Source organism: Acyrthosiphon pisum, chromosome A1 (assembly GCF_005508785.2).
Source record: "Acyrthosiphon pisum isolate AL4f chromosome A1, pea_aphid_22Mar2018_4r6ur, whole genome shotgun sequence".
NCBI lineage: Eukaryota > Metazoa > Arthropoda > Insecta > Hemiptera > Aphididae > Acyrthosiphon > Acyrthosiphon pisum.
The window spans coordinates 60,546,797-60,554,487 of NC_042494.1; the positions used below are offsets into that span (position 1 = coordinate 60,546,797).

General features: G+C 31.5%; 1 protein-coding gene across 1 annotated transcript in view; it reads right to left on the bottom strand.

Moving 5' to 3' along the window:
• Nucleotides 1–4,082, bottom strand: part of LOC100168249 (5-hydroxytryptamine receptor 2B) — a 106,252-nt gene extending 102,170 nt beyond the window's left edge. Inside the window, exon 1 of the mRNA XM_001947518.5 lies at nucleotides 3,580–4,082. The gene's annotated coding sequence lies outside the window, so the exon portion shown is untranslated. The remainder of the gene's footprint in view (nucleotides 1–3,579) is intronic.
• Nucleotides 4,083–7,691: the final 3,609 nt, after the last annotated feature.

The following is a 7,691-nucleotide window of genomic DNA, read 5'->3' on the forward strand; positions in this document are numbered from 1 at the left end:
TCTACCTGAATATCAGTAACATCTCATTTAAAAAAAAAAAAAAATCGTAAAAGTGAGTTACGTCCTTTTTCGTTGGGGGCGTCGAATTATGTTTTAAATACCTATTTATATTTTATATTAACTACATATTGGGGGACGAGGTGGCCGAGTGGTCTAAGGCGTCGGTTGCGGCGCAGCCGTCGCTGGTTCGATTCCCGGCCACCGGGTGGCATTTTTCTTCGGGCAAGTCACGGTGTCCGGAGAACTAGTGCCGCCATCCCCCACCCGGGCATGGCAGATACCTACGGGTGCCCACCTAAAAATTCTGCCAAAACCAACACACACGTGTTACAAAACCTACTAATTTCAAACCCTACCACAAACCACAACTAAAAATCTACTAACAGCTAATGGCCACAGTTGCCGGGTTTCAAAAAGATCAATAAAAAAAAAAAAAATAACTACATATTTTGTAATCAAACAAAACAATTATTTTTATTTTTAAATCTTAATTAAATGTTGTGTTTTATATTCTTGTTTTTTACTTTTAAATAATAACACTCGAGTGTTTCATATTAGTACCTAATAAATAATTTAATGTCAATTTCCCAGAAAATATCGTTACAAATATTATTTTTATTCTACTTAATAAATTAACCAATTTAAAAAGAATCTACATGGGCTGTATATGGGTACATCATTTAATATTTTCCATATTAATTGAGCGACTTAAAAAGGTAACATTTTGGTAAACAAAAATGCATTTTTATTTTCCCGATTACATGAATACTAATGTTATTATAATACGTATTGTATACACATACAATATTGCAAACTGGAATTCTGAACGCTTTTACAAAAACTAGCTGCAAAACGATATGTTTGCTATAACAAAACAAAAGATTTACACCCTCTTTCCCATTAACATCCCAACCAGAATGACATTCCGTTATTTGACACTTCCGCTGTATAATAGTTGGCATTTTCCCTATAATCTATCTATTTTCAACTAAAAGCCATGGAAATACATTTTCATACAAATATTTTTCTCCTAAAATAAAACAACTCTACTATTGTTTACACTTGAGTATTGGCTTAAACAGTTCTCGTTTATTACATTTGTTTTAATTAAATATCAAATTAGAAAATTGTATCTATTTGGTTTAATTAATAGCATATACCTTATTACCTATATGACACTAACACTGTTACTAAACATTGTACATTTTTTTTTTACAAATAATTTACATTTTAATATAGTTTTATTACTAGATACATAACAAACAGTCATCGTTATGAATATCATTATTGTTTGAAATATGGCTTAACCTAATTTTTCCGAATTTGTTGAGCAACATATTATATTTAAATACCTACCATCGTTTATAAATCCATGAACAATGCTACGTTTTAAAATACTTGGACTTTCAACAACTATTTTCTATTACCATTTACATTAAAAATAATGCAATATTATAAAATGAAACTCCAATAAAGTTTTTGTAAGTATAATTAATAATTGAATCCAAAGTGGTTAAAAAGTAAATTATGTACTTACAACTAACAATAATCTACAATATTATACAAATGGCAGTTTAAAATAAAAAGAGCCTTTGTGGGATTTTTAGAACATTATTAAAATATGTCCAACTTAGAATTCAAGAAAAATCATATTTGAAATGAAAATTATTAACTGAAATTAAAAACAATAGAACGTATATAGCTATATCTACTAGCTATTGTTATTATTTATACTACAGTAGAATGGAAATTGATTACTTAAATAAATTTTTTGATGTGATTGACAAACTCAATTCATATCTTTGAAACTTAACCTTAATTACTTAAATATAATTAACATGACTTAACATTTGTCTTTCCAACATGTTACATAGGTACGTAATGGCTAATATAGTATACCTACTTGATACTTGAATATAGTTCTAAAAATATTTCTCATCAGTTATTTTGTCTGAAATACTTTTAAATTAACGTTGTGGTTTTACTTAAATATTAAACTTATTTTAATATAATTTGAATATGTTTATAAATATTATACAATGTATCTCATCAATAAGCTTTTTGTCCTAAAAATTATTTTTAAATATCTGCAAAGTTATAAATCTTTCAATAGTCCGGATTTTAAAATATAAGTAGATAGGTACCTATGTATTTCAATCGTATTTCGTTACATTTAAATGTTTAAATACGGCCAACATTGAAACACTAATTCACTCTTAGCTAATTACATAGTATAGTAAACCAGAATAATTATTCAACTACCTATGTACAAGATCTATTTGCCACTTACTTAATTAAAATTCATCAAAATTCAAGGGTTAAAATATTATATACCCAGGTGGCCATTATATACAAACTGTACATGTTGTGTGATTTATTTTTATTAAGAGATTTAATACGAATAATAAAATTATGTAATAACACCCATAATAGTCAATACTATGTAAATAGCAAGCATTCCTATGAAAAAAAAAGTAGAACCATTTAAAATCAACTATATAATATATCAAATTTACTGGTAAAAGAACATTTACAAAAAAAAACAATTTAATTGTTCGTATTGTAGATATAAACAATAAAAGTAAATATATTTGTAATACCATCGAAACAGTAGTTCTCTACCTTTTTATTTCTTAGAAAATGTTTATTAAACTTAAAAATTAAACACCAAAAAGGGTCAACCAATTAAATGGTCGACAACTATTCGTGAGTAAGGTCAGGATGAAGGGATCGTTAAACAAGTAAAGATGATTCTTTGGAAAGGTATACATTTTAAAAGTGAGTGTATTATAAACAAGTTTTCCCAAAATAATATAAATTAAAAGAGCAGTGTTTTACAATTTTTATTGTATTACAACAGGTAGGTTCCCGGAATATTTCAAGCAACATAATATTATTTATAGACTTGTATACTAGGAAGACAATTTTTTCAAAAACTACATAGTTAGAGTAAATCAAACACCGATAATTTTTGTAAAACGTGTATCATAACAAAAACTAAAAAGTCATGTTAATTATGACTAGTGAACCAAGAACTAGCAGATTTTGTCAATTAGTTTAATATTATCGTCTCTATTCACATATTATATTAAGATATTAAAATATCAGATACCTATTAAGACATTAAAATATGTCGATATTCAACAATATTGTTATTAAAATATACTTTTTAACAATTGAAATATTATCTTTTAAAATGTTCATAAACAATTTATATCTTCTTTGGTTGTAAGTATACCGATTGCCTGTATAATAATATGTATAAACTAGCTCCTCGATTGATCTACGTATTAGGCTATAAAATATCTATTGTGAAATCGCTCGTATTTTAATCACGCACTTGTCATTTAACTTTATTATCGTTACTTTTTAAATAATAAATCTTATTTTTTTTTTAAAGTAGGTATGCAAGTTATACCTATATAATTTCTTTTTTTGCATATTTGAAATCCAATAAAACGGCCCATTAAACGATCAACTAAAACCATTAAACGCCTTGACATAATATACTCGTATACATAGGTACATATATACATATTTGAAGCCATACTAAAATATTTAAAATTTAAAGCCACTCACAAGTTGTCCACGTGCTCCGTTCGTGAACCTCAACTGCAATGATTGACATCAGACTCGAGGAACCGTGCTACGTTCCGGTGCGGTGTACAATATAATATTTTCTGCGCACATGACGGCGGAGTACTATAATATTATGATAGCGTAGGAAAAGAGCGTTAAATCGCGTGTTATTTTAAAAACACGATGGAGATTGTTTTTGTTGTTGTTGTTACCGCGACCACTGTAGCTGGACCGTGTGTGCCGGACTCGCGGATTCCGCTCGGGATCCCGGCGGGGGGAGAGGGAATCGTGTGGGTAGGTGGGGGGTGCGGGGGCTGGTCTAGAAAATACGGGAAAAACTTTTAACCGAACGGTTGGAAAAAAAAAGCCACGACGTGATTGTTGTTGTCGGTGCGAGCCCGTCTGGTGCGGTCGGTTGCGGTCGGCGAAGCGCGCGTTTTACCACTGAAAAACCGTGTAACTCGCGTACCGTGTTGGTGCGTCCAAAAAACACGTCTGGCCGCCGCACCTGCGTAAACGCCCTGCACGCGCCGAGGCGGCGGTCGGTGGCGCGACGCGGCGGTTTCGAGTGTCAAATTATTTCGTTTGTTCGTCCGTCCGTCCGTGCCGCGTCCAAAAATTGTTGACGCGACTTGCCCGCGAAACCGGAAGAGGAGCACTGGAGAGGAAAAATTACAAGTTGCCGTCGTCCCTCGAGCTCAGCTCGATGTACCTACGACGATATTGTACTATATTATATCCTGCAGAGTGCGATATTCACCGATTGTGTTCTTGTATTCGTTCTTCGACGATTAATAGTTGATCAAATTTCTGATTTTTTAATTTTTTTGAGAACACCCTCCTTCAATTTTTATACAAACGAGAATTTATTGCTATTTTTCTTTCTATAATAATACTGTTGAACCTATGATTTTTTTTTTAGTATTTTGACGCATATAAATCACAACTGAAACAAGTGGTTGCTAGATTCCCGAGTTATTATTAGCTTTGTGTACTGAGGATAATAGTTCTTGACAACTAGTTTAAGAGTGCTATGGAGGCTATGATGATTTTAAAATTATAATAAAGCATAAAGCATTGTATAGTTTGTAAAATAAGAGTATAATAATAGTACTAGACTGAAAAGCCATACAAAGCCATACCAAGCCTAACCTACTACCTACATAGAAAATAATAACTCAGAAAAGAAAAAGATTTTTCTAAAATTACGTGCATATCAATTTACAGTAAGATAAAGTTATAGGTTGTTATTGTGAAAAAATAAGTAAAATTTCTATCGCCACAGGACACTTTATATGGTATAAAAAATCTAAGCAATAGCTTCTGAAATTATGGTCTATACTCGGTATACTCGAAAATTTCAAATATTATAATTTTAATAAATATATTGAACATCAATACGTCATGATTGGTAATAATATTGTATAGGTATACGAGTATTATGTTACCAGTTAATACCGATAAAAATGTATTGTTGTTGTTAACATATATTAATATTATTCTAGACGATAGTAACAACGATCTGGTTTGATCGGGAAATTATATATTTATATAAAAAGTTTAAAAGTGATTATATTAGGTACAAAATAATTACATATATACAACCGAATAGCGGTCCATGATTAATTTCACTGGGTCACTGGGTCAGTCTTACAGTTATTATATTTAAAATCATGATCTTTAATATTTAGGGCTATTTTGGAGCATATTATTTGTAATGAAGGTACTCGTAATTTTATTGACTACAAATTAAAACGTATTTACTTGAAAATACGAAGAATCTCCAAAAAAAACTTTTATTTTGTGGAAAAAAATGTTTAATGAGGACTGTGGATGATGAAAATTAAGCATGACCGCAGTAAATGTTTTATTTTGTTCTCACGTTGTTTCCACTGCGATAGCCTTTAGATATATGAATTTCAGTAATGACATGATATGTGTATTTTTAAGTTTAACGTTTTATTTTTCAGTGGCATTAAACGTAGATACGTGGATACTATCACCTGTCTCCCAGGAAAAATGTTTTCTCTTCTTGCAAAAATTAGAATTCAAGCATCATACGACCTCAAAATTAAACATCTTCCTCGTGACTATTTCTTCATCCTCCGTTTACTTAAAATCCAAACATGTTATCTTCAAGGTTCCTATGCGCTGATCTCAATGTCGCATCTCGTATCTTTAAAATGTACTCTTATAGATGCATTTGATCATCTTTCATTAATTTCCATCGGTTTACCCAACTCTAAATCCCGAATTTTTCAACGCCCGGCTCCCTTAATTTTCTACAGACATAATCATCACCTCTATCCCTCCACGAAATTTTAATAATATTAGGTTTGACCTATATTCTAGTATAAGACCTTTGACTACACGTATGTGTAACTGTCATAATCTTATGTCCAAAGTTAATTAATTAAAAAATATTATTGTTTCAAGGTTAATCTGTTGGTATTTGATACGCGGACTCTATACGTATTGATATTTTTTTTTAAAAAAAGCTAGCATTAATCGATCACCTGGATATGTGGACGCGTCGATGTCAATAAACTTGATTTTTTTTTTTACATCGACTAAAAGTGTCGGTCATAATTAATAATTATTTCTCGTCGTTTTATCATTGGCTAAAATATATCTCCACTGACGGTAATATCACCGAGTGAGTAGTGAGTGCATAATATAATTTTATATTTAATGTATAATATGCTGTTTCAGTGTTTCACACCGCCAAGACGAGACGACGTTTAAACATATCACGTATTTTCTTTTAGTGGAAGGGGTGGGTTAGAAAGACGGTTTAAATCCGTCATGTCATGTTTTATAGATGTTCGCGGGCCTGGTCGGAATGTATTGCTGTTATACGACGATAACGGATTTTTTTTTCTTCTAGTCGGTTACGTGTAATCGCGTTTTTGCGGCAGCGAAAAAGATTGGAAATCGCGTCTCTATAATATACACTAGTCGAAGACGTCGTTTTTCGATGCTCAAAATAAGTTTCTTCCAAATAGACGCGGTTCGCGACGTGAGGATAGACTATATACCAAGGTCCGAGTTAATCCTACAATTTACTCAGACTTTTTCACCGATCACTTAATATTAGCGATCATACGCCAATGTCACGGTCGTGTAGGGATGTGCGATGTTGTTTGATCATTCTGATCGAAACATGATTGAATAACTAAAAGTTGACTGTTTAATATTATGTTTTTATAATATTCAAATAAAATCGTTTGTAATTTTGGAAAAATTAACACAATGTTGTGCTCTAAGACTCGAAAATATTTCAACACAAGATAACTTACATTATATTTATGGTTAAACATTTTAATTCATTAATTATGAACGCCGACAACTTAAAATCTTGTGCAAGTCTCGCTAAAAATCATCGTTTGAGAGCTGTGATTTACCTATCATTGTTGAGCGATATTTTACCCACAATACCCCGCACCGAGTATAGTGTAGTGGTATGAGTTACCAAAACACCTATTGCCTGTAAATATCGTCATTCACTTTCAACTGGCTTCGCATACAAACTAACCTTCCAAAGTTATGACGTACAATTAGGTAATACTGACTTTGGAGGCAGGCAGAATTCATAGCAACCTTTGCCGAAATCGTCATGATGGGAGGTGCAGTTATTCGACACTAAATGTTTGATGATAATTATCATTGTTCCCCAGTGACAGTTTTGTTGACCCAACTCGTGATAACCACATATAATAATAATAATAATATCTACCTTCCACGTAAGGTCGAGCTAAAATTGCTATCAAATCGGTTACAATAAACATTATTTTTTCTACCTACGCTCCTAAAACCATAATTACGGGCTCGCAAAACATAAGCCCGGCGCCTGACCCACTTTATGGCACTTATCCAAACACGATTCGTACCTGCAAAGAAATGCATATGAATATCAAGTATAAACCACTCACTGTTTACACTTTACAACAATTGTGATCAAACACAGTATACCTACATAATACAGTTTTTTTATTTTTTTTTTTAATGCTTTTAATAATTATTCATTATTATTATTAGTCTACCTACGTTTTTGTAACACGAATGGTATCGATTTTTAATAAAAGTGAATTGAATGTTTTTAGAAAATTTAA